This window comes from Myotis daubentonii, chromosome 2 (genome assembly GCF_963259705.1).
Source record: "Myotis daubentonii chromosome 2, mMyoDau2.1, whole genome shotgun sequence".
Lineage (NCBI taxonomy): Eukaryota > Metazoa > Chordata > Mammalia > Chiroptera > Vespertilionidae > Myotis > Myotis daubentonii.
This window is the reverse complement of record NC_081841.1, coordinates 112,934,424-112,958,713: the sequence shown is the minus strand read 5'-3', so window position 1 is coordinate 112,958,713 and position 24,290 is coordinate 112,934,424. Positions and strand designations below refer to the sequence as shown.

The window sequence follows — 24,290 nt, the reverse complement described above, 5'->3', positions numbered from 1 at the left end:
TACTAGGGTTGTAATCCAGGGGAAGCAATAAGAAAATTAGTTCAGTTTTAAGTAACCTGACTTGGAGGTGCCCTCATATATTTAAATAGAGATGTCCAGGAGACAGTTAGGGAATAGTGCAGAATGAAATTTTTAAAAAGTCGGCCAAGGACAGAAGAACCCTGGGAGCCCTCATTATTTATCAGTGTGGCGGAAGTCAGAGGAGTGTCCAGAGAAAAAACAGAGGAGGAGACTTCAGTTGTATAATCCTTTGTCCTTTGCCAGATTGACTTTTGGTTGCTCCTAGTAAAGTCAGACTTTCTTTCTTGGGGTGTTCCCTCTCCAAGCCAGACTGTCCTAGTTGGGCACAAGCATCTTGGAGTGCTGAGATAAGTGAGGTAAAATGGATTAATTTCCAAACTTTTAAGCTGTGTATTGGGAATTTCTAGACCTTTAATCTTCTAACCTGTGCTAATTTTCTGATTTCACTATCCCTTTATTGCTTCTTTTGCTTACATTCTACCTTTAACCAGTTAACTGCCACGCGTCCAAAATGGAAACCATCCCCACATGCCACGATATTTTGAATTTAATTTAAAAAATCAATTTGCAATGAATATTATAAAAATAAACATAATTTGTGTGTTCTTGAATATTTTTAGCTGAAAATTTTCATGGAAAATTATTTTAAATTTGGTCAGGGCTGCCACTTAGGGAAAACATTTTTTTTTAGTGTGGCGTGTAGGGGAGATCCACTGCTTGTGTCTACAGACACTTATGGCGTACAATGGGTTAAATAAAAATTAAAAACTTTTTGCCATGGCTAGTTTGCTCAGTGGTTAAAATGTCAGCCCATGGACCAAAGGGTCAAGAGTTCAATTCCCTGTCAAGGGCATGTACCTGAGTTGCAGGTTCCCTAGCCCTGGTGGGGGCACATGTGGGAGGCAGCCAGTCAAAGTGTCTCTCTCACATTGATGTTTCTCTCTCTCTCTTTCTCTCTCTCTTTCTCTCTCTCTCTCTCTCTCTCTCTCTCTCTCTCTCTCTCTCTTTCTCTCTCTCCCCCCCCCTTCCAGTCTCTCTAGAAATCAATGGAAAAAATATCCTTGGGCCCTGACTGGTTTGGCTCAGTGGGTAGAGTGTCAGCCTGCGGACTGAAGGGTCCCAGGTTCGATTCCAGTCAAGGGCATGTACCTTGGTTGCGGGCACATCCCCAGTGGGAGGTGTGCAGGAGGCAGCTGATCGATGTTTCTCTCTCATCGATGTTTCTAACTCTCTAAACCTCTCCCTTCCTCTCTGTAAAAAATCAATAAAATATATTTTTAAAAAAAATCCTTGGGTGAGGATTAAAAAAAAATATTTGATAGCTTTTGGCCAACATCAGTCTCAGGATAAAAGGCATCTGCAACCCTACAGTCCCATGGGTAACATCAATTAAGATGCCTATGCATTTATTAAAGGTCAAAGCATTTTTTTTCATACATTTCATTTCTTTTATTGTTTGAGCAGTAATTTAGAAGATTATTAGGTTTGAGATTCATAACCCATTGCTTTCCATTGTGCTTTGGAAATCACACAGCTGTCATGAGGAAGGAACAATGCGTTTCAAGATTTAACTGAAATATATTTGATTCCTTGGCTCTAGTACTTAAGTCTGTCATAATGAAGAGAGATTTATGCAAGAGTACTACTGAGACATTGTTGTGGGGAGGATGCCAGGAGTTATAAGCAGATTAAGGATTTCTTCGTTTTAGTTTGGGTAGCTCTATTTTCAGCAGTAGTTACCTTAAAAAAATTTCCAGGTCCCCAAGCCAAACCCAGCCATGTGCTACTCATGCAGAGGCAAGATGGCTGTGACTTTTTTCTGTGGCCTATGTTCTGAGTTCTTCCTGTTGCCAACTTGACACCAACAGCAAATGGATACAAACTTCTTTCTTCATATCCATCAGCCCCTTACACCTGACTAAACCATACTCATCTTCAGATTTGGGAGTTAGTAAAAATCCCCTCTGAGTGTTGGAAATGTTCTTAAACTAGATTGTGATGATGGTTGCATAGCTTGGTAAATTTACTAAAAATTATTGACTTGTACACTTAAAACAGATGGATCATATTGTATGTAAACTATGCATCCCCTCCAGCCCTTGACACTGTAACCACCTCTCCTGCCTGGGTGCTAGTCTTCATGGGCAGCTAGAACCCTGCTTGAAGTCATAGTTCTTGGTGAAGTACTGTAGAGTTCTGATGTCAAGAATTTGGCACAGCTTGCGGCTCTCACCCAGATGCTCTCCACTTGGTCTTTCCAGGATGTCTGGTACCTAATCTGGTTGGCATATCTACCATGAATAAGTCAAGCCCATTTACTAGTATATTTTGAGGCTATCCGATGAAAAGCTCAGGTTCTCCAGGGCCTAGGTGCCAGTTATCCAGTTTCTGGTTTATTCAGATCCCATGGACTCTCTTCCCCCCCTTGCTTTTTGTTCTGTTAATACTCAGGTTACAAATTAAGGAGGGAATTTCTGGAAAGCTAAATTTCACAGTATGGCCATTTCTCAACAGTTCCATTTGAAAATTCAGTAGAAGAGGAAGTTAATTATTCCTGTCGTGTATATATTTGCTAACCTCTTCATTCTCTTCTGCTTTCCCCCCCAAAATTATCTAGATGATTGAAATTGATGTAAAAAAATTTTCCCTGCCTTCACCCCAAGTGCCGCTCTATCCAGTTGGCCTGCAGTAATATGGAACAAGTCTGGTTCACTAATTACTACTAATTTTCTCTTCAGAAACCATAACCTTATGATAGCAAAGAGCTTATCCACCTTCACTGTTTCTGTGTGTTTGTCAAACACCAGGTGGTTTAAAAAAATTTTTTAAATATATTTTTTATTGATTAAGATATGACATATGTGTCCTTATCCCCACGTTACCCCTTACCCCCCCCCCCCGCCCCCACTCATGCCCTCACCCCCCGTTGTTCGTGTCCATTGGTTAGGCCTATATGCTTGCATATAAGTCCTTTGGTTGATCTTTCCCCCTTACCCCCACCCTCCCCTACCTTCCCTCCAAGGCCCGACAGTCCAATCAATGCCTCTCCGTCTCTGGATCAGTCCTTGTTCATCAGTTTATGTTGTTCATTATATTCCACAAATGAGTGAGATCATGTGGTATTTATCCACTCTCTAGTTCAATCCATGCTATGGCAAATGGTAAGAGTTCCTTTTTCTTCTTCCTCTTCTTAAAGAATACCTTTCAGCATTTCATATAATGCTGATTTGGTGGTGATGAACTCCTTTAGCTTTTTCTTATCTGTGAAGCTCTTTATCTGACCTTCTATTCTGAGTGATAGCTTTGCTGGATAAAGTAATCTTGGTTCTTGGTATTCATCACTTTGAATATTTCTTGCCACTCTCTTCTGGCCTGCATGGTTTCTGTTGAGAAATCAGCTGACAGACATATGGATACTCCCTTGTAGGTAACTGACTGTCTTTTTCTTGCTGCTTTTAAGATTCTCTCTTTGTCTTTTGCTCTTGGCATTTTAATTATGATGTGTCTTGGTGTGGTCCTCTTTGGGTTCCTTTTGTTTGGGGTTCTCTGCGCTTCCTGGACTTGTAAGTCTATTTCTTTGACCAGGTAAGGGAAGTTTTCTGCCATTATTTCTTCAAATAGGTTTTCAATATCTTGCCCTCTCTCTTCTTCTGGTACCCCTATAATTCTGATGTTGGTACGCTTGAAGTTGTCCCAGAGGCTCCTTACACTATCTTCATATTTTTGGAATCTTTTTTCTTTTTTCTTTTTCGGTTGGGTATTTTTTGTTTTTTCGTATTTCAAATCTTTAACTTTATTCTTGGGATCCTCTTGTCTGCTGTTGGATCTCTGTATATTATTCTTTATTTCAGTCAGTGTATGCTTAATTTCTAGTTGGTCTTTTTTTCATATCCTCCAGGGTCTCACTAAATTTATTGGTGGTTTCCATAAAATTCTTGAAAAACCTTACAAACGTGGCCTTGAACTCTACATCCAGTCGTTTGCTTTCCTCCATTTCTGTCATTTGTGACCTGGTTCTTTGTCTCCGCATTTTTTATGCTTCCCTGTGTTGGTAGAGTGGTTTTGTGTGCTAGGTGTCCTGTAGGGCCCAGTGGCTCAGCCTCCCCAGTTACCTGAGGTGGACACTCTTGGTGCACCCCCTTGTGGGCTTTGTGCACAGTCTTGTTGTAGTTATGCCTTGATTGTTGTAGGATCACTGGGAGGAATTGACCTCCAGGCCAATTGGCAGTGAGAATCAGCTGTGTCTACAGTGGGAGAACTTCTGTGCTGGAGACACTCTTCTGGGGCAAGACTTGCTTCAGTGGGGCTTTGGTGCTCACTGAGTCTGCACCCTGAGTGTGTCCCTTATGGATCTGAGGAGTTGTAATCTGGATGGTCCCACTCTGAACACTGGGTACACTGGCTCTTGGATCTAAGGAGGTGCTAATTTAGCCTCTGCCTGAGGTTACCCAGCAGGAGCTACAAGAGAACTGCAGATTCCCCTTCCTTGTTTGGGGTTTGGAGGTGCCCAAATGAGGCCCAGCTGTGAAGCAATGCAAGCCGCTGTGGGGCCTTGGGCCTTCTCTTGGAAGTTCTGGGTCTGTCTGGCCCAGCTGCAATTTGTTAGGTAATTTTCAGGTTGCAAAGGGCCAGGGCATTCATATGCAAAAGCCTCTGCTGCAGCTTGGGTGGGGCGGGGTCTCAGGGATCAAAGGGTGGAGCAAGCAGCTATGGCTGGTCCTCAGCCCTGCCCTAAGGGGCCACGCTTCTCAGTGTCCCGATAATTGCTGCAAGCACCTCTGAGGGAAAGCCACCCTCAAGTTCAGTGTTCTGCCTGCTGCCAGACAGTCCAGTTTCTCTCCGTATGAGTCCTGGGTCCCCAGAGACTTCCCGGAACCGGAGTTCAGAGCAGTTGGGAGCTTGTGACTCAAAAAGACAGCCGTGTCCTCAGGTGCCAGCCCCTTTCCGTGCGCATGCGCGCGCGCAAGAGAGAGCCTCCGTACCTCTGCACTTTACTTCTGCAGCTCCTCTGGCTCTCAGTGTGCTTTTCTCTTTCCTTCTAGTTGTAGAATTTCCACTCAGCCAGCCTTCCTATAGTTCTGGATGATGTCTGTTTTGTCTTTTTGTTGTACTTTTGAAGTTGTTGTGGGAGGCAGCAATTTCTGGTGTGTACCTATGCTGCCATCTTAGTTTCTCCAGATTGAAACTTTAATATGAACAAATGAGTTAAATTGTCCCATTCAGAGGCTGCCCTTTTCTTTCCCCAATATATTTTTATTTATTTCAGAGAGGAAGGGAAAGGGAGAGTGAGATAAAGAAATTAGTGATGAGAAAGAATCATTAATCGGTTGCGTCCTGTACACTCCCTACTGGGGATTGAGCTTGCAACCCAGGCATGTGCCCTGACCAAGAATCGAACCATGACCTCCTGGTTCACAGGTTGACGTTCAACCACTGAGCCACGCCGGCCAGGGAGAGGCTGCCCTTTTAAATGTCATTCTAGCAAGAATTCCTATTGCCTTCACACTGTAGTTTGAGGTGCTCTGGGGCTTCTGATCAGATGTTTCCTGATACACAAACTAAGGCCCTTCAACAAAGTCTTTATAATGTTTAGTATCTGCATCAAATATCTATTTACATTCACTTTTCCCTGTCCTGAAGTGGGCGATATTTCTAAAAGTCGGTATACTCAGTCCGTACCCAAAGGGGGAACCTGGTAGGGTGGGATGCATCCAGGTCAGTTTGGTCATGCTTGGCATTGAGCAGTCCTTAGTCATGACTGCAGGCATAGAAGTCCTTCAGTTCGTGAGAGAGCAGATGGCATCCTTTGGTTGCCTTCCTGGTAAGGATGGTTTCCATGGAGTCAGACTTGCCTAAGCCATAGCTGGTGAGAGGGTCAAGAAGTATGTACACTGTGTACTATCCCCTACGGAGCACTGGGCTCACTCAGATTTTAGATTTCAGTCCACTGAGCAAGCCAAAGCATTTGCCTTCTGTGTACCACAGCCAGCAGGTCAATTAACAGTAGTCCTGTGCCTGTAATAAATTAGGCAAGGGTTTAGAAAATCAGGTGGTGGGCAAGGAATAGCTTGTAACATGAAATGCTATTGCTGGACTGGAGAAGAATGTCTGAAGGTGGCACTGAGTCCCTTGGACATCAGGTGTTGGCATTGTAGGATGAGGGTGCATGTGCCCTTTTGGGTTATTCCATCTAATCTCATTGGTGCTGAATTGAGCAAAGATTAGTTAGTCTTCTGTAGAAAAACTTTGGTAGATTACTGGCTTTGAGCCCAGAGTAATTGGAATTTGGGAGCCCAAATGTCTCATGGCAGTTAATTGTTGGATATTGGTTTTAGAAGAAAAGAAACTAAAGTTTTGGCTGTACTTCAGCACCCTCTTACATAGGGTGGGAGGTCATCCATATGGCAAGGGAGTGGTATAAGTAGAAGTTGTGGATTATACACTTTCAAGAGCCTGTCAGGGTACAGCTTGGAGAATTTGCAATATTCTTTAAGCATAAGAAAGAAACACTTGTTGTTATTCCCTTTCTTTGGATGTTTCATTTCTAACCAAATGGACTCTTTTCAGTGTGAAGGGGTTAGCTGCAAGAATGATTATCAGAGTCAGAGCACAACAGGAATCAAAATAGAGTAAGAGAGTGGGCATTGAGAAGCATTTGATCCAGAGAAAACCTATTTCTATGGGAAAATTTTGCCTGAGTCCTATACCCTTTTAAGCTAATTTTGGAGGGAAAGTACAGGGGTGGGCAGAAATAGGTTAATAATAAACAAATAAATAAAACAATAGTTAATGAATAAATAATACAAGAATTAACTTTGTGTTTCACATATTCACAACTACTTTTGCCAACCACTGTATATTCTGTAGAGCTGGTTTAAGATTGGCCCTTTTGGTTTCTTTCTGTTGTGGAGACAAGTGAGGTTTTCTCCATGAAAATTGTTGAAATAATCAGGGCCTTGGAACCAACTAGCCCTACTCCCTCCTGTGGCCTGGAGTCAAGGCAGAGCTATCAGTTCGCTTGGTGCATGGATGGAGGTGGAGTGGGAACCTCTACCTTACTGGAAATTAAGATCTTTTTCCTTTGTTAGCTGTCAGCCTCTTGAAACAGCTTCTTCTTACCAGTCCTGTTTTGCAGCCAGTCCTCTCCAAAGATTGCATACTTGTCCTTGGCTTTATCCCCTTCCTCCCCGATTTCCATGTAGGAACCCTGTGTAGCATCTGGTGAGTCTTTTCCTTTTGGACTATTTGACACTTGCGTACTTTGAAATCACAATACTAGTAACTTAGGGATCTTCTGGTATCTCAAAAAGGTAAATATCATCCTGGAAAGTGAATCAAAAACAGTTGTCCTTTTCATAATTGGTACCTGTACAGAGATGCCTTTGGGACCTCAGTTTTGGCTACTTCTTTGTTCTTTTCTCATCCCCCTAAATTAATAACAAGTTAATAACGAACTAAACATTACACAAATACCTTTTCTCCTTTCCTATACTTCTGTGAAATTAGACATTGTGGCCCAAGTAAGCCTTTTATTTGTCTTTTCCTTTTTCCCTGGCGCCTCCTTTTCCATGGGCATGTGCACTGACTACAGGTATAAACATGAATCACCCTTCTGCTAACCAGTGCCACTTAACTTGATGGGTAGACAGTCAAGACTGTCATTCTAGAGCAAGTGGGAAGTGTTGAAAGGGAGGTGTGTAGCAAGGTGAGAAGAATGTAGAAGAGGGAGTGATTAGCTTTGCCTGGTGTTGGGGAGGTGGGGTCATTTCAGTGCAGTCTGGAATAAGTAGTAGAAGTCTCAAGTGGACAGGGAGGAAGGACATATTAGACAAAGGGAACAGCATAAACAAAATCGAGGAGGCTCCTAAGACTGTGGTACATCCTTGAGACAAAGTATGAGCTAAGAAAATGGTTTGTGTTTGGATGTATAGGAAATAAGGTCGATGCTAAATTTTGATGGACATTTTGAACCTTGCTGAGGGTTTAGATTATTCCTTAAAGGCAATGGAGGGCTGTAACAAGATCACATTTGCTCTTAAAAAAGAACACTCTGGCACTCAGGTGGGGGATGGATTGGACAAGAATTAAGATTCAGAGGCTATTAGATAGTCCAGGCTAGAAATCACAGGTGCTTCCATCAAGATAATGGCAGGGAGATGACTTTTATAAGATAGAAGTCCTCAACAGGACTTTGCTTTTGGTTGATTGGATTGAGGGGTGGAGACAGAGAAGGTCTTGGATGACCCTAGATTTCCATTTGGTAGCTGCATGGTGATGGCTGTATGACTATATGAATTGGTGGAAGAGAACAGAAGTATTCCATTTTGGACTGCTGTTTGAGGTACCTGTGGGATGTCTAGATGAAGTAGTTTAGTAGCATCTGGATCTCAGGAGCAAGGTCAAAAATGATAAAAGTTGAGGGGTTATCCATTTTATGAAGGAGAGAGGCAGATGAACTAATTGGAGCCTTTTCAGAGAACTGAGCAGCAGTGAGAACAGTGGTAGGAAAAGCAGGAGTCAGAGCCAAGGAAGGGAGAGTTTTTAGGAATAGCCACAGAGTGGGAACAACTAAGAGAAGGGTTAAAAAGTGTCTGGCCCAGCCAGTGGCTCAGTGTTTGAGCATCGACCTCTGAACTAGGAGGTCAACTGTTCGATTCCCGGTCAGGGCACATGCTGGGTTGCAGGCTCGGTCCCCAGTTAGGGGCATGCAGGAGGCAGCCAATCAATGATTCTCTCTCATCATTGATGTTTTTATCTATCTCTCCCTTTCCCTACCTCTCAGAAATCAATTAAAAAAATATTTTTAAAGCGTCTGAACCTTTCACAATTAAAATGTTATTGACCTCAGTAGAGTGATGGAGACAGAAACCTGATTGTAGAGGGAATGAAAGATGAACAGAATGAGGTCATTAGGAGATCTTAAAAGTATTGATAGCAAGAGTAGACTGCTCTTTCAGGAAAGCAAGCGGGGTAGCCAGTAGTAGCATGGAGAACACAGTTTAAAGAGAGAGATTAAAGATGAGACCCCAGAATACCAGTAGACTAAGGGAAAAGTAAATTATAGTGAGGAGGAAGTTTAAAATGTATGACAGATGGACAGTGGTGGTAATGCACAACAGGTGAATATACTTAAATGCCACTGAACTATACACTTAAAAAATGGTTGAAATAGAAACCATTTTATAATAGTACTAGTGGCCTGGTGCACGAAATTCGTGCATGGGAGGGGGGATGTCCCTCAGCCTGGCCTGCACCCTCTCCAATCTGGGACCCCTTGGGAGATGTCCTACTGCCTCTGGGATCGGGCCTAAACCAGCAGTTGGACATCCCTCTTGTAATCCGGGACTGCTGGCTCCTAACTGCTCGCCTGCCTACCTGCCTGATTGCCCTTGCCCCCAACTGCCCCCCCCCCCATGCTGGCCTGCTTGCCCCCAACTGCTCCCCACCCCCACCCCCACCCCACCCCCGCTGGCCTGCTCACTCCCAACTGCTCCCCCCGCTGGCATGGTTGCCCCCAGCTGCCCCCCCCACCCCCGCGCGCCAGCCTGATCACCCCTAACTGCCTCTGCCTTGGCCCCACCACCGTGGCTTTGTCTGGAAGGATGTCCAGAAGGTCTCCCGATCTTGCCTCTCCTCTGGGCCATGTGAGAGGCAAAGGTATTGACAGCAGAAGAGGTGAGAATGGAACTGGAGGCCTGAGAATGCAGAACCAGGTTTATAGGAACCAGTTTGGGTTCTATAAAAGAATTGCTGGGCAGCATTGAGGCCCTACCTATGGTTGGAGGTGATGGTGTGGTATAGCCACATCAATCTGCACTACTAACTTTTTTCCCTCCAGCAGTTCAGAAAAGTTGTTTTTGTCTCATCTCCATCCCCATTTCACTTCTGAAGCTGGTATTTCAGGTGTCTAGTGATCTATCTCTATTTGCCTCTCTCTCTTTCCACCTAATCTCTGGTGAAGAGTAAAATGCACAATAACCTTTTGGCTCCCCTTTTTCATCCTGCCTTGAATAAAGAAGTGTTGCCTTTTCAGACACCCTGGGCTTATGATAGTTTTGTGGTTTTCTGATGCAGATTTTAAAAACACACAACTTGGATTTAGAAATATTATGGGTCCTTCAATTATCTCTGAGGAGGGCTGGGGCTGTCGTATAGCATTTCATGACACTGATACCGCTCTTCTTTCAGAAACGAGTTTGTGTGTGTGTGTGTGTGTGTGTGTGTGTGTGTGTGTGTGTTTTATAAGGGACAGATACTCTGAAACAATCTGGCTATTGAAAACAAAGATGCTTCCAGGTCTGGCTCCTGTCTGGAACTGGATACAGGAGCCTGCGAGGCGGAGCATATGTAAGGCAAATACAGAACAGGTAGTGGTCATGAGAAGGAACAGGTCTCCAGGAAACCAGAGGGCAGAAACCATCTGGATTCCCCTTGTAAGATTTCTGGATCTCTGTGTATATGTTCCTTCTCCCACCCTGGTGGCACTTGCCTGAAGACACTCAATCCATTTGCATTTGATTTGAATTCTGCCTCAGATCCTAACAGAATTTTGCCTGAATTTCCCATCTTCTGGGCAGGCTACAGAAATTCACTTATCTATTCATTCATTAATTCAAGAGGCAGTTATTGTGTATCTGCTTTGAATCAGGAACACATTCTAGGTGCGATAGTACAGCAATGAACAAACTGTCAAAAATCCTTACCCTCATAGGGCTTAGATTCATTCTAGAGAGGAAAGCAAACAAATGAATAACATTGATAGTATGTCAAGTTGTGGTACGTGCTTTGGGGAAAATCAGGGAGTCTGTTTTTAATGGCAAGGTCATGGAAGGTCACACTGAGGTGATAGTCAAATAAACACCCAAAGGTGGTGAGGAGTCATGCACATGTCATCTCCACTAGAAGGCTAGCGCTCTTAGAGGTAGGGAGAGGCTTTTTCTCTCTGTTATTGTATTAGAGCCTAGATAGATGCTCAATAATATTTTTTGAATGCATGAATGGATTTGGGAGAAGAATATTTTCAAACAAAAGGAGCAGCAAGTACAAAGGGTGAAGTGAGAGAATGTGTGTCCAGTGTGTACAAGAAGCAGCAAAGAGCAGTGTGGCTGAAGGGTGAGTGAGGGGAGCAGCAGAAGGAGGTGACAGAGGTAGGGTGTGTATGGGGTACAGATCTTGTAGGGGTTCCCTGAGAACTTTGTTGTTGTTGTTGTTAATCTTCACCCGAGGATATTTTTCCATTGATCTTTAGAGAGAGTGGAAGGGAAGGGGAGAAACTGCCGGGGTCCAACCCCAGCGGGTCCAGGGGTCCCCAAAGGTGTGGACGGAGTCGGCGAAGAAGGAAGGACACGGAGACAGTGTTCAGTTGATCAGCAGCCTAGCCAGGATCTCTAGCCCGGATCTCCAGCCAAGTTCTGGTCTGGATCTCCAGAGAGGTTCTGTGTCCATGTTCTCTTGCTAGGTTCTCCAGCCAGGTTCAGTCACCAGGTTCTAGTCAGGCTCTCTTGCCAACCTCTGCAGTCAGGTTCAGTACAGGATCCCTTGCCATGTTCTCTCCAGTGAAGCTCCTCCATCTCCTGGTTCCCTGTAGGTTCTGTCTCTCTTGGTCCTGTCTTCTGAGTTCTGACTTCTAAGTTCTGTGTTCTAAGTTCTGTCTTGTTACATCTGTATTTATACCAGTTGATTCAATCCTATCAATCTCTATTACAAAGATTAGGGCGTTTCTTATCTCCATTCCAGGAAGTAAAGATTATGTAGCTTAAGCATGATTGTTCATAGTTAAAGTGATTAATTACCCGCCTGGCACTTAGTTGAGGGGTTTTATTCCCTCCCTAACTTCAGGGGAAAATCCCTACCTGGGGAAACAACCTTTCTCAGAGAGGAGACCTTGGTTAAAACACATAGTGCCAAGAAGGTGAGCAAACATATTAAGAACCATATGCCATATATGCCAGGTCCCTTGAAACAGCAAGGATGGACTGGCTCCCGGCAAGAAACAGAGAGAGAAAAATATTAATGTGAAAGAGACACATCAATTAGTTGCTTCCCATATGTGCCCCAACCAGGGTCAGGGATCGAGCCTACAACCGAGGTACCTGCCCTCAAGTGGACCCTTCTGTCCATGGGCTGACATTCTGTCCACTGAGCCAAACTGGCTAGGGCTCCCTGAGGATTTTTTAGGGGTCCATGAGGTCAAAACTACTTTCACAATACTAAGGTAATGTTATTTTCCTTTTTCACTCACATATGCTCATGTGTACAGTGGAGTTTTCTAGAGGCTACATGATATGTGATCTTGTAACAGAAGGAATGCAAAAGGCAGATATGAGAATCCAGTTGTCTTCTTAAGCCAGACATTAAGGAGAATTGCAAAAATGTAAAACAAGTTTATTCTTCTCACTAAAATTTTGTTTTGGAAAATGTTTTTTCATAAAATACTAGAGGCCCGGTGCACAAAAATTTGTGCACTCGGGGGGGAGGGGAGGTCCCTCAGCCCAGCCTGTGCCCTCTCGCAGTTTGGGACCCCTCGGGAGATAACGACCTGCTGGCTTAGGCCTGGTCCCGGGTGGCAGAGGGCAGGCCCAATCCCTAGGTGCAGCCCCTGGTCAGGCTCAGAGCAGGGCCGATTGGGGAGTTGGGGCGCCGCCCCCTGTCATGCACAGAGCAGGGCGGATCGGGAGGTTGCTATGCCACCCTCAGTCACGCTCAGGGTAGGGCCGATTGGGGGGTTGGGGCACCACCCTCTGTCACACTCAAGGCAGGGTCGATGGGGAGATTGCGGTGCCACCCCCTGTCACGCACAGAGCAGGGCCAATCAGGGGGTTGGGGCGCTGCCCCCGTCACTCACAGAGCAGGGCCCATCAGGGGGGTTGGGGCTCTGTACCCTGTCACGCACAGAGCAGGGTCGATCAGGGGTTTGGGGAGCTCCCCCCTGTCACACACAGAGCAGGGCCCATCAGGGGGTTGAGGAGCTCCCCCCATCACTCACAGAGTAGGGCCGATAGGAGAGTTGGGGCACCGCCCCCGTCACACACAGAGCAGGGCGGATCAGGGGGTTGGGGCGCCACACCCTGTAACACTCATCGCAGGGCCGATGGGGAGGTTATGGCTCTACCCCGTCACACACAGAGCAGGGCCCATGGGGGGTGGTTGGGGCTCTGCCCTCTATCACCCACAGAGCAGGGTCGATCAGGGGGTTGGGGAGCTCCCACCTGTCACGCACAGAGCAGGGTCAATCAGGGGGTTGGGCGCTGCCCCCTTTCACTCACAGAGCAGGGCCCATCAGGGGGGTTGGGGCTCCGTACCCTGTCACGCACAGAGCAGGGCCAATCAGGGGGTTGGGGTGCTGCCCCCTGTCACGCACAGAGCAGGGCCCATCAGGGGGGTTGGGGCTCCGTACCCTGTCACGCACAGAGCATGGCCCATCTGGGGGTTTGGGAGCTCCCCCCGTCACTCACAGAGTAGGGCCGATAGGGGAGTTGGGACACCGCCCCCTGTCACACACAGAGCAGAGCGGATCAGGGGGTTGGGGCGCCGCCACTGTCACACTCAGTACAGGGCCGATGGGGAGGTTATGGCTCTACCCCATCACACACAGAGCAGGGCCCGTGGCGGGGGGGGGAGATTGGGGCGCTGCACTCTATCACCCACAGAGCAGGGCCAGTCAGGGGGTTGGGGCGCCGTCACTCTCACACTCAGGGCAGGGCCGATGGGGAGGTTATAGCTCTACCCCGTCACACACAGAGCAGGGCCGATCAAGGGGTTGAGGCGCCGCACCCTGTCACACACAGAGCCGCAGGGCGATCAGGGGGTTGGGGAGCTACCCCCTATCAGGCACAGAGCAGGGCTGATCAGGGGGCTGGGGCGCCTTCCCCTGTCACGAACAAAGCAGGGCGGATAGGGAGGTTGTGGCCCCGCCCCCCGTCACACACAGAGCCATAGGGCGATCAGGGGGTTTGGGCACTGCCCCCTGTCACGCTGATCCCGGTGCCGGGAGGCCGCTTGGCTCCACTTATCCCGGTGCTGGGAGGCCTTGCGGTTCCGCTGATCCCGGTGCTGGGAGGCATATTACCCTTTAATATACAGGTTAGAGGCCTGCCTGGTGCATGGGTGGGGGCCGGCTGGTTTGCCCTGAAGGGTGTCCTGGATCAGGGTGGGGGTCCCCACTAGGGTGCCTGGCCAACCTGGGTGAGGGGATGATGGCTGTTTACAGCTTGTCACACACCCTTCAGGGTGCGGGTCCCCACTGGGGTGCCTGGCCAGGCTGGGTGAGGGGCTGAGGGCTGTTTTCAGGCTGGCGAGTGACTGAAGCTCCCAACTGCTCCTTTTTTTCTTTTTTCTTTTTTTATTCTGGGCCAGCTTTAGCTATGGCTCCAGCTCTGAGGCCTCTGCTGCTGAAAGCAGGTATCTGGTTTGTTTGGGTTCTATAATCGAAACAATGTATAACTCCAGCTCTGAGATCCCGGCTAGCTGAAAGCAGGTTTCTGGGGTTTTGTTTAGCTTCTATATTTGTTACAATGTTTCAAACTGCAAGCTCAGAGGCCGGCAAGGCAGGCAGGAAACATTGGATTCCTCCGTCACTGAAGCAAGCAAGCCTCATGTTCAGTTTCAAACTGCCTGGCTGCCGGCCACCATGTTGGCTGGCAGTTAATTTGCATATCACCCTGATTAGCCAATGGGAAGGGTAGCGGTCGTAAGCTATTTACCATGTTTCTCTTTTATTAGATAGGATGTTACTATTAATAAATTGTTATTTTTAAAGGAATTAATAAATACTGACTTTTTTTAGTTTTAACTTCAGATATTGTAAGTATTGATATATCTTTGGTCCCTCAATATTTTTAAGAGTATAAAGAAGCCCTGTCACCAAAATTTTGTAGAACTTTATTATTTGGCCTTCTAGGCCATTGTGAAATATCTGCTTTTACGTTAACACTAGAGGCCCAGTGCACATTTTTGTGCATCAGTTTGGTCCCTCGGCCTGGCCTGCGGGATCAGGCCGAAACCGGCTCTCTGACATCCCCCAAAGGGTCCTGGATTGTGAGAGGGCACAGGCCAGGCCGAGGGACCCCACTGGTGCACAATCAGGGCTGGGGAAGGATGCAGGAGGTTGACCAGCAGGGGAGGGACTGCGGGAGGGCTCCAGGGTGTGTCCAGCCCATCTCGCTCAGTCCTAATTGGCCAGACCCCAGCAGCAAGCTCACCTACTGGTCAGAGCGTCTGCCCTCTGGTGGTTAGTGCACGTCATAGTGACTGGTCGACTGGTCAACTGTCTGCCCCCTGGTGGTCAGTGCACATAATAGCAAGCGGTTGAGTGGCCTTAGCATATCATTAGCATATTACACTTTGATTGGTTGAATGGATGACCAGGCACTTAGCATATTAGGCTTTTATTATATAGGATGGGGAGCCGTAGCCATGGCTCTGGCTGAATCATACAAGAAGAAATTTAGTGAAGGTTTTTATTTTTCAAAAAAGGTCCCTATATATCTGGAAAAAAGGGGAGATATATAGGGACCTTTGTTTTAGAGGTAACACATTAGTAAAAAGAGGACTTTGGAGTTTTCTGTAGCATGTGTGTCAGCAGCTAGGGGCACATCCCAGAAAGCTCTTTTCTAAATGGGGCTTATGTTCTATTGGAGTAGATAGACAATAAGCAAACAAATCATATATACTGTGCCAGGGGTAACAAATGCAAGAGGAAAAATAATGCAAGGTGAGGGGAAGGCTTGTGCTCTTTCATATAAGTGATTAGGAAAGTTTTCTCTAACAAGATGGTATTTGAGCAAAGACCTGAATACAGTGAGGAAAAAAAAGATGTGACCATCTGGGTGGAGAGCATCAGGCAGAGAGACTAGGAAGGGCAAAGACCCAAGTGCGCAGCCTGCTGGGGCTGCTTGATGGTCAGGAAGGAAGCCAGTCTGGCTGGAGCATAAGAGAAGGTGGTAAGGCATGAACAAGAAATGGGAGAGGGGCAGGTCACTTGGAGGCATATAGGCCATAGTAAGATTGTTGTATTTAACTCTGAGATGGGAAGCCATTGGAGCATTTGAGCAGAGGCATGAACTGATTTGACTAACATTTAAGTGAATGCTCAGGCTGCTGTATGGAAAATATTCAGGGTTGGGATGGAGGGATTTGACAGTGGAAGCAAAGAGAGAGAGAGAGAGAGAGAGGTTCTTGAAGTAATCTAATGATGGTGCTGAGTGAAGATGGTAACTTTGATGAGGCTGGTAAAGGAAGACATGGTGAAAAGTGGTTGGACGTGGGCTATATTTTGAAGATACAACAGACAGAAGTTTCTGAAAAATTGATTATGGGATGTGACAGAAATTAGGATAATTCCAAGGTATTTGCATTGAGCAACTAGGTGGATGGTGGTGCCCTTGCCGAGATGCATAATATTAAATAAGAAGCAGGCGGGAGGTAGGAATGGAATCAAGAACTTGGTTTTATATGTTAAGCTTTTGTGTATGCCTGTCAAATTCCAAGTAAGCAATTGGTTCAGAAAAGAGAAAACAAATATTTGGGTGCTATTGACTATCTCTACTATAAAATGGTACTTAAAGACATGGGACTGGAAGAATTCATAAAGCAGAGTTTTTTTCTAAGTGGGCTGTGTCTCATTAATAGCTCATGAAATCAATACAGTGGGGACCAGCAATTTTAAAAAATGAAATAGAACAGAGAATATCAGAATATCTCAGTAGTAAAGGTAAGTTTATTTTGTGAAAGTTGTTTAAAATTCCACTTATATACATATATAGGAAGAGAACTGTATGTATGATTTCAAAAGTTTGAAAGCCACTGATGTTTAGTGAGTGGATGTAGACTAAAAAGAGACCCAAATGACCCATGACTCAACATACAGAGGTTGGAGATATGTAAGGGACCAGCAAAGGACACAGGAAGTGGCTAGCAAGGCAAGAGTGTGGTATCCTAGAGGCCAAGAAGATGTGTGATGAGCTGTGACTTGTGCTGTGTGTAGATGGGTTGAAGAAACTAGGGTTGCATATTGACCATTGTATTTGACAATGTGCAAGTCATGCATGTCCTTGAGGATATCTTTGAGGAGGCATTACTTTGAAGCGGTGGGGATGAAGCCTAATTGTTATAAGTTTGAAGATAGTGAGAGAAGAGAAAGTCATGACCACGAGCACAGATAGTTCTTTCAGGGAGTAAACTAGTCAGAGGGGATGGGAAGACGTGATCATTTATGTTGATAGTGATAGTTCAGTTTGTAGGGAAAGGATTGCTGCAGAAGGGGACCAGTGAAGAGGCAGTGTGGTTGAGGAAGAAAGGGGGGATGGGATCAGGTATACAAGTGATGGTTGCTTCAGGTAGGCATGTGGATAGTTGTTTGTTCCTTGTCATAGGAGGGAAGACAGATGAGATGGGTTTCAGTTGCCTTTCAGCAGCCAGTAGGAAGAATTACTTTGAAACAAGACCACCCTTTTATTTATGAAAAGTCTCCATTTCAAAGGAGCAGATGTAGGGATAAATCATGAGAAGAAAAAATAATCCTGTATTGTGTGTCTTTCCTAAATTTACTTGAAACTATATATCCATTGATAACGGGGGCAGTTATCTTCCTAGCAGACAAGGTCTGTCTGTGATCTATTGACTACAGATTCTGGCTCTCAGGCAGCAAGGGGCTTGGAGCATGCATCCTGATGTGCTTTTATTTCTCTCTCTGTGTTCTCAGGTGGTAACAAAACATGGCGGCACTGTTTTCTTACTGTGTGACATTTCAGCTTCTTTAAGCTGCAGTCTCCCCATAGATTCTACCTCATGGGGCTATGGTGAAGATTCAGTGAGATGAGGTATGGATCTAACAGCTCATAACTTGTTGGTATCTTAGTTATTTTTGCTGTTATTGATGAAAGTCCTTTTTCTTGTTTTAACATCTAAGTTTGGCAGGAACTTATTAACATAGATCTTATTTCTTGAGCCCCTCCCACCCAATGCCACACCTTTCAGAACAGATGGAATGGAAAGGGTAAAGCGTGATGATGGGACAAAGAAAGTTTTAAAAACATTTTTCTTTCCTTCAGAAAACAACTATCTGAGCTCTCTCATTCTTTTATATAAGTGGCCATTTGTTTAGACCTTTTGTTGCTGGGACAATAAACTACTAGATAGTAATAACAATACTACCACTTGCTATGTATCTGGTACTGCTAAATAATTTATATCCATGACCTTAATTCTTGTGATTTATTTCATAGATGAGGAAACTATTTATATGACACTTGGCTCTGCAGTGCTCTTTTTGACTTCTTGTTTCTCCAGGTTATCTGGGGCAACAGCATCAGCCATTATGTTTACTGGGTGTTTGGTTCTGACTTGGTGACAATCACAAAGCAAAGATCACTTCATTTCTGATTCACTTCATTTCTCTGTTGTGAAGTAATAGGTTGTTAAAAAAGAAAAAAAAAACAAAGACAAAAAGAAAAGAAATAAGTTGTTAGCAAAGAGAGTAAAATAAAAAGTTAGAGAAGATTTAGCATAGGGTTATACCAGTGTCTTTCAGAATTGGAAACTTGGAAGAGAACGCAGGGCCAATGTGGTCCAAGCTCACCCCAGAGCCCTCTATAGAGGGCCATTCCACAACCAAGAGTAAGGTTGTATGAGAATTCATAACAAAAGTGCTATGCTATGTTCTTGCTAGTTGCACTTATTCAAATACCAGACACCCCTGCCTTGCTTCCCACAGCTACCCTCCACAGCATAGAGCTTGAGGGAGATTATGCACATCCAGGCCAGGTAATGTGGCAACCAGATCCAGGGCTAAGTTCTGGGAAGTCATCAGCAATGAGCAGGGTATAGACCCCAGTGGCAACTATATGGGGGACTGGACCTGCAGTTGGAGTGCATTAGTGTCTACTACAACAAGGCCTCCTCTCACAAGTATGTACCTTGGGCCATCCTGATGGACTTAGAGCCTGGAACCATGGACGGTGTTTGATATGGGGCTTTCAGGCACCTCTTCAGGCCTGACAACTTCATTTTTGGTCAGAGTGGGCCCCAGCAATAGCTGGGCCAAGGGTCACTCCATGAAGGGTGCTAAGCTGGTCGACTGTCCTGGACATGGTGCAGAATGGGCGTGAGAATTGTGAATGCCTGCAGGGCTTCCAGATGACCCCGCTGGATGAGGGCATGGGGTCTAGATGGGCACACTTCTCATCATCAAGATGCACAAGGAGTATCCAACCACATCATGAATACCTTCAGTGTGATGCTCTCGCCCAAAGTATCAAACAGCAGTGAAGCCCTACAACGCCATGCTGTCCATCCACCAGCTGGTGAAGAACACCTACAAGACATCCTGCATCAACAACAAGGCCATCTATGACATCTGCTTCAGCACCCTCAAGCTGGCTGTGCCCACCTACAGGGACCTGATGAGCAGAGAGTCACCAGCTCCTTCCTGGCCAGCTGAACACAGACCTGTGCAAGCTGGCCATGAACATGGTGCCCTTCCCCACCTGTATGTATATATATATATATATATATATATATCCTATCTAATAAAAGAGAAACATGGTAATTAGCGTACGACCGCTACCCTTCCCATTGGCTAATCAGGGCAATATGCAAATTAACTGCCAGCCAAGATGGCGGCCGGCAGCCAGGCAGCTTGAAACTAACATGAGGCTTACTTGCTTCAGTGACGGAGGAAATCAACGTTCCCTGCCTGCCTTGCTGGCCTCTGAGCCTGCAGTTTGAAACATTGTAACAAATATAGAAGCTAAACAAAACCCCAGAAACCTGCTTTCAGCCAGCCGGGATCTCAGAGCTGGAGTTATACATTGTTTCGATTATAGAACCCAAACAAACCAGATACCTGCTTTCAGCAGCAGAGGCCTCAGAGCTGGAGCCAGAGCTAAAGCTGGCCCAGAATTAAAAAAAAAGAAAAAAAGGGAGCAGTTGGGAGCTTCAGCCCTCAGCCCCTCACCCAGACTGGCCAGGCACCCCAGTGGGGACCCCCACCCTGAAGGGTGTGTGACCAGCTGCAAACAGCCATCATCCCCTCACCCAGGCTGGCCAGGCACCCCAGTGGGGACTCCCACCCTGAAGTGTGTGTGACCAGCTGCAAACAGCCATCATCCCCTCACCCAGGCTGGCCAGGCACCCTAGTGGGGACCCCCACCCTGATCCAGGACACCCTTCAGGGCAAACCAGCAAGCCCCATCCATGCACCAGGCCTCTATCCTATATAGTAAAAGGGTAATATGCCTCCCAGCACCAGGATCAGCGGAGCCAAGAGGCCTCCCGGCACCGGGATTAGCGTTACAGGGGGCAGCGCCCAAACCCCCTGATCGCCCTGTGGCTCTGTGTGTGACAGGGGGCAGGGCCACAACCTCCCTATCCGCCCTGCTCTGTTCGTGACAGGGGAAGGCGCCCCGACCTCCTGATCAGCCCTGCTCTGTGCCTGATACGGGGGAGCTCCCCAACCCCCTGATTGCCCTGCAGCTCTGTGTTGACAGGCTGCGGCACCCCAACTCCCCTCCCCTCCACGGGCCCTGCTCTGTGTGTGACGGGGTAGAGCCATAACCTCCCCATCGGCCCTGCCCTGAGTGTGACAGTGGCGGCACCCCAACCCCCTAATCGGCCCTGCTCTGTGGGTGATAGAGGGTGGCGCCCCAACCCCCTGATCCGCCCTACTCTGTGTGTGACAGGGGGGGTGCCCCAACTCCCCTATTGGCCCTACTCTGTGAGTGACAGGGGGGAGCTCCTCAACCCCCTGATGGGCCCTGCTCTGTGCATGACAGGGGGGAGCTCCCCAACCCCCTGACCGACCCTGCTCTGTGTGTGACAGGGTAAGGAGCCCCAACCCCCCTGATGGGCCCTGCTCTGTGCATGACAGGGGGGAGCTCCCCAACCCCCCTGATGGGCCCTGCTCTGTGCATGACAGGGGGGAGCTCCCCAACCCCCCTGATGGGCCCTGCTCTGTGTGTGACAGGGTAAGGAGCCCCAACCCCCCTGATGGGCCCTGCTCTGTGCATGACAGGGGGGAGCTCCCCAACCCCCCTGATGGGCCCTGCTCTGTGCGTGACGGGTGGAGCTCCCCAACCCCCTGATCGACCATGCTCTGTGCGTGACAGGGTAAGGAGGCCCAACCTCCCTGTTGGGCCCTGCTTTGTGCGTGACAGAGGGCAGTGCCCCAACCCCCTGATGGGCCCTGCTCTGTGCATGACAGGGGGTGGCGCCACAACCTCCCCATCTACCCTGCCTTGAGTGTGACAGGGGGCGGTGCCCCAACCCCCCAATCGGCCCTACCCTGAGCGTGACTGAGGGTGGCATCGCAACCTCCCAATCCACCCTGCTCTGTGCATGACAGGGGGCGGCGCCCCAACTCCCCAATCGGCCCTGCTCTGATCCTGACCAGGGGCTGCACCTAGGGATTGGGCCTGTCCTCTGCCACCCGGGAGCAGGCCTAAGCCAGCAGGTCGTTATCTCCTGAGGGGTCCCAGACTGCGAGAGGGCACAGGCCAGGCTGAGGGGCCCCCTCTTCCCCCCGAGTGCACAAATTTTTGTGCACCGGACCTCTAGTGTGTGTGTATATATATATATATATATATATATATATATATATATATACACACACACACACACACACACACACACACACACACACACAGTAGAGGCCCGGTGCACAAAAATTTGTGCACTCGGGGGGGGTGGGGGGGCTGGTCCCTCAGCCCGGCCTGTGCCCTCTCGCAGTCTGGGACCTTCCGGGAGATAACAACCTGCTGGCTGAGGCCTGCTCCCGGATGGCAGAGGGGGAGTTGGGACACCGCCCCCTGTCATGCACAGAGCAGGGCGGATTGGGAGGTTGCTATGCCACCCTCAGTCACGCTCAGGGTAGGGCCAATTGGGGGGTTGGGGCACCGCCCCCTGTCACACTCAAGGCAGGGTCGATGGGGAGGTTGCGGCACCACCCCCTGTCACGAACAGAGTAGGGCCGATCAGGGGGTTGGGTAGCTCCCCCCTGTCATGCAAGGAGCAGGGTCGATCAGGGGGTTGGGGAGCTCCCGCCTGTCACGCACAGAGCAGGGCCCATCAGGGGGTTGGGGAGCTCCCCCCTGTCACGCACAGAGCAGGGCCCTTCAGGGCATTGAGGAGCTCCCCCCTGTCACTCACACAGGAGGGCTGATAGGGGAGTTGGGGCACCGCCACTGTCACACTCAGGGCAGGGCCGATGGGGAGGTTATGGCTCTACCCCGTCACACACAGAGCAGGGCCCAGGGGGTGGGGGGGTTGGGGCGCCGCACCCTGTCACACACAGAGCCGCAGGGCGATCAGGGGGTTGGGGAGCTCCCCCCAATCAGGCACAGAGCAGGGCCGATCAGGGGGTTGGAGCGCCTTCCCCTGTCAGGAACAGAGCAGGGCCCATAGGGAGGTTCTGGCCCCGCCCCCTGTCACCCACAGAGCCACAGGGCGATCAGGGGGTTTGGGCGCTGCCCCCTGTCACGCTGATCCTGGTGCCGGGAGGCCTCGCGGCTCCGCTGATCCCGATGCTGGGCGGCCTCACGGCTCCGCTGATCCCGGTGCTGGGAGGCATATTACCCTTTTACTATATAGAATAGAGGCCTGGTGCATGGGTGGGGCTGGCTGGTTTGACCTGAAGTGTGTCCTGGATCAGGGTGGGGGTCCCCACTGGGGTGCCTGCCCAGCCTGGTAGAGGGGATGATGGCTGTTTGCAGCTGGTCACACACCCTTCAGGGTGGGGGTCCCCACTGGGGTGCCTGGCCAGTCTGGGTAAGAGGCTGAGGGCTGTTTTCAGGCTGGGACTGAAGCTCCCAACTGCTCCTTTTTTTAAAAAAAAATTTTTTTATTCTGGGCCAGCGTTAGCCTGGCTCCAGTTCTGAGGCTTCTGCTGCTGAAAGCAGGTATCTGGTTTGTTTAGGTTCTATAATCGAAACTCTGTATCAACTCCAGCTCTGAGATCCCAGCTCACTCAGAGCTGGTTTCTGGGGTTTTGTTTAGCTTCTATATTTGTAACTATGTTTCAAACTGCAGGCTCAGAGGCCAGCAAGGCAGGCAGGGAACGTTGGTTTCCTCCGTCACTGAAGCAAGCAACCTCATGTTCAGTTTAAGCTGCCTGGCTGCCGGCCGCCATCTTGGCTGGCTGTTAATTTGCATATCTTGCTGATTAGCCAATGGGAAAGGTAGCGGTCGTACGCTAATTACCATGTTTTTCTTTTATTAGGAGATATATATATATATATATAATGTTTTTTTGTGTTTTTTTTAAGAGAGGAAGGAAGAGGGTGATAGAAACATCATTGAGGAGAGAGAATCATTGATCGGCTGCCTCCTGCATGCCCCCTACTGGGGATCGAGCTTGAAACCTGGGCATGTGCCCTGATCAGGAATTGAACCATGACCTCCTAGTTCATAGGTCGATGGTCAACCACAAGCCATGCCAGACAGGCCCCACCTACACTTCTTCATGCCTGGCTTCGCCAGCTCACCGTCCAGTGCAGCCAGCAAGACCAGGCCCAGACAGTGCCTGAGCTCAACCAGCAGATGCTCGATGCCTAGAACATGATGGCTGCCTGCAACCTCTGCCACAGCCACTACCTGACCGTGTCCACTGTTTTCCATGATCGCATTGCATGTCCATGAAGGAGGTGGACAAGCAGATGATGGCCATCCAGAGCAAGAACAGCTGCTTACTTCATGGAGTGGATCCCCAACAATGTGAAGATGGCTATGTGTGACATCCTGCCCCACAGGCTCAAGATGTCCTCCACCTTCATCAGCAATAGCATAGCCATCTAGGAGCTATTCAAATGCATCTCAGAGCAGTTCACAGTCATGTTTTGGCACAAGGCCTTCCTGCACTGGTACACGGTTGAGGACATGAATGAAATGGAGCTCACTGAGGCCAAGAACAACATGAACGACCTGGTGTCCGAGTACCAGCAGTACCAGGACACCATGGCCCAGAAGAAGGGCGAGATATATGAAGACCATGAGGCGGAGTCCAAGACCCAGGACCCCAAGTGAAGCACCTGGAGGGCCAGGGCCTAGAGCAGGCGTGGGCAAACTTTTTGACTCGAGGGCCACAATGGGTTCTTAAACTGGACTGGAGGGCCGGAACAAAAGCATGGATGGAGTGTTTGTGAGAACTAATATAAATTCAAAGTAAACATCATTACATAAAAGGGTACGGTCTTTCTTTTTTTTTAGTTTTATTCATTTCAAATGGGCTGGATCCGGCCCACGGGCCGTAGTTTGCCCACGGCTGGCCTAGAGCCATG

General features: G+C 48.1%; 1 protein-coding gene and 1 pseudogene across 26 annotated transcripts in view; both read left to right on the top strand.

Annotated features, from left to right (window-relative positions):
- The window catches only part of MICAL3 (microtubule associated monooxygenase, calponin and LIM domain containing 3), a 279,395-nt gene that overhangs the window by 72,996 nt on the left and 182,109 nt on the right, over positions 1–24,290 (top strand). Inside the window, exons 2-3 of one of the 26 annotated variants that reach the window (XM_059684275.1) lie at positions 17,723–17,840; positions 18,734–18,927. The exons of the other annotated variants lie outside the window; for them this stretch is intronic. The gene's annotated coding sequence lies outside the window, so the exon portion shown is untranslated. The remainder of the gene's footprint in view (positions 1–17,722; positions 17,841–18,733; positions 18,928–24,290) is intronic. 26 annotated transcript variants of the gene reach the window in all.
- Positions 18,947–24,200, top strand: LOC132228230 (tubulin beta-3 chain-like; annotated as a pseudogene).